The sequence below is a fragment of the Elephantulus edwardii genome, unplaced genomic scaffold, assembly GCF_000299155.1.
Source record: "Elephantulus edwardii isolate Elephantulus edwardi_28Jun2011 unplaced genomic scaffold, EleEdw1.0 scaffold00239, whole genome shotgun sequence".
NCBI lineage: Eukaryota > Metazoa > Chordata > Mammalia > Macroscelidea > Macroscelididae > Elephantulus > Elephantulus edwardii.
The window spans coordinates 1,080,639-1,082,816 of NW_006399989.1; the positions used below are offsets into that span (position 1 = coordinate 1,080,639).

General features: G+C 40.6%; 1 pseudogene; it reads left to right on the top strand.

The window, feature by feature from the left end:
- Positions 1-854: 854 nt before the first annotated feature.
- Positions 855-1,696, top strand: LOC102877616 (annotated as a pseudogene).
- The last annotated feature ends 482 nt before the right edge of the window (positions 1,697-2,178 follow it).

Below are 2,178 nucleotides of genomic sequence, written 5' to 3' on the forward strand. Positions count from 1 at the left end.
AGTTCTCACATTCCATGTTCCAACCACTAGTGTCTGCCTACAACTATTCCTCCACTATAGTATTTCCATACTTGAAATTTCCATATCTGTTGCCCTATCTGTGTGTTCTAAGTGTGTTCTATTGTACATAGGGTTTTTGAAGGCCTGCTATTTCGGAAGTGGATGGCCAATCTTTCTTCCTAGTCTGTCTTAATCTGTATGCTCAGATTTAGAAAAGTATCTGACAGACAAGCATTTTACAGAACAATGCAGATGAAAAATCTTTACCAATTGTAGAAATAGCCAGTAGTTTTCGTTTTATCACACGAGTCTCTTGACCGACCCTTTTCCATGCTCCACCAGTATTCCCTTCTACTCCTACCTACTCCCTTCAACACCTATCTCCTGCTATACACCCCTTGATTTGATAGATTATATCTCAAGCTTTGTGGGTTTCTGTGGTGGACACAGAAGAATTTAATGAAACAATATATGAGCAAGAGCTTATGGTGATAAAGGAAGATGTTCAGACTGCTTTGAAAGAATTGGCTAAAAATAAGGCCCCAGGAATGGATTGTATACCAATTGACATATTTCAACTAACAGATGCTGCCCTAGATGTGCTCACCAAGCTGTGTCAAGAAATCTTGAGAACAACCACTTGGCCAACTGACAGGAAGAGATCTATATTTGTTCCCATTCCAAAGAAAGGTGATCCCACAGAGTGTGGAAATTATCAAACAATATTAATATCTCATGCAAGCCTTCCAGGCTGCACATCACCGGAGCCGACTTAAACCAGTGCAGTTGCGACTCTGTAAAACATTTTTAGGACAAGTATCTGATTCCTTTAGTACTTAGACTTTGCTTGCAGCATGGCCCCGAAATGCCAGTCTTCCCTCCAGCCACAAACGAAAAAACACCACCTGCAAGAGATGGCCTCTGTGAACTTGCCGAAGGGGGAAAAAGAACAGCAGGAAGCAATTGAACATATTGATGAAGTACAAAATGAAATAGACTTAATGAACAAGCCAGTGAGTAGATTTTGAAAGTAGAACAGAAACAGAACAAACTTCGCCAACCGTTCTTTCAGAAGAGGTCAGAGTTGATTGCCAAAATCCCAAATTTTTGGGTAACAACATTTGTCAACCATCCACAAGTGTCTGCATTGCTGGGGAAGGAGGATGAAGTGGCTCTGCATTATTTGACCAGAGTTGAAGTGACAGAATTTTAAGATATTAAATCAGGTTACAGAATAGATTTTTATTTTTATGAAAATCCTTACTTCGAAAATAAAATTCTCTCCAAAGAGTTTCATTTGAATGAGAGTGGTGATTCATCCTCAAAATCAACTGAAATTAAATGGAAATCTGGAAAGGACTTGATGAAACGTTCAAGTCAAACGCAGAATAAAGCCAGCAGGAAGAGACAGCATGAAGAACCAGAGAGCTTCTTTACTTGGTTCACTGATAATTCTGATGCTGGTGCAGATGAATTAGGAGAGGACATAAAAGATGATATTTGGCCAAATCCATTACAGTCCTATTTGGTTCCAGATATGGATGATGAAGGAGAAGTAGAAGAAGATGATGATGACAATGAAGAAGAAGAAGGTTTGGAAGATATTGATGAAGAAGGGGATGAAGATGAAGGTTAAGAAGATGACGATGAAGATGAGGGAGAAGAAGGAGAGGAAGACGAAGGAGAAGATGACTAAGAACACTGATGGATTCCAGCCTTTTAAAATTTTCTTCAGTCCCTGGGAGCAAGTTGCAGTCTTTTGTTGTTTTGTTTTGTTTATTTTTTTCCTCCCCTCTCTTCTTGTGCTCAATCACCCTGTTCATGAGGTCTCTTTTCTCTCCTTTACACCATGGTTCTCAACTTTTAATTTTGGGGAAAATACCTTAAACAGAATACAGTGGGGAAAGAATCTCTACCCCTTTCTGTTCCAAATTTTTTTATCCCTTCCCGTCTCAACAGAAATGCTCTATGGGAAAAAAGAAAAACTTTCTGCTCCCTTCACTCTGCTGGAAGCTGGAGGGTGCTAGGCCCCTGTGTAGTTGTTGTTGTTATGTGCCATCGAGTCGTTTCCGACTCATAGTGACCCTATGCACAACAGCTCTAAACCCTGCTCTATCCTGCGCCAACCGCACCGCCTCTGACACACCCATCCCGATTACCCCAGTCACCGAATCAATC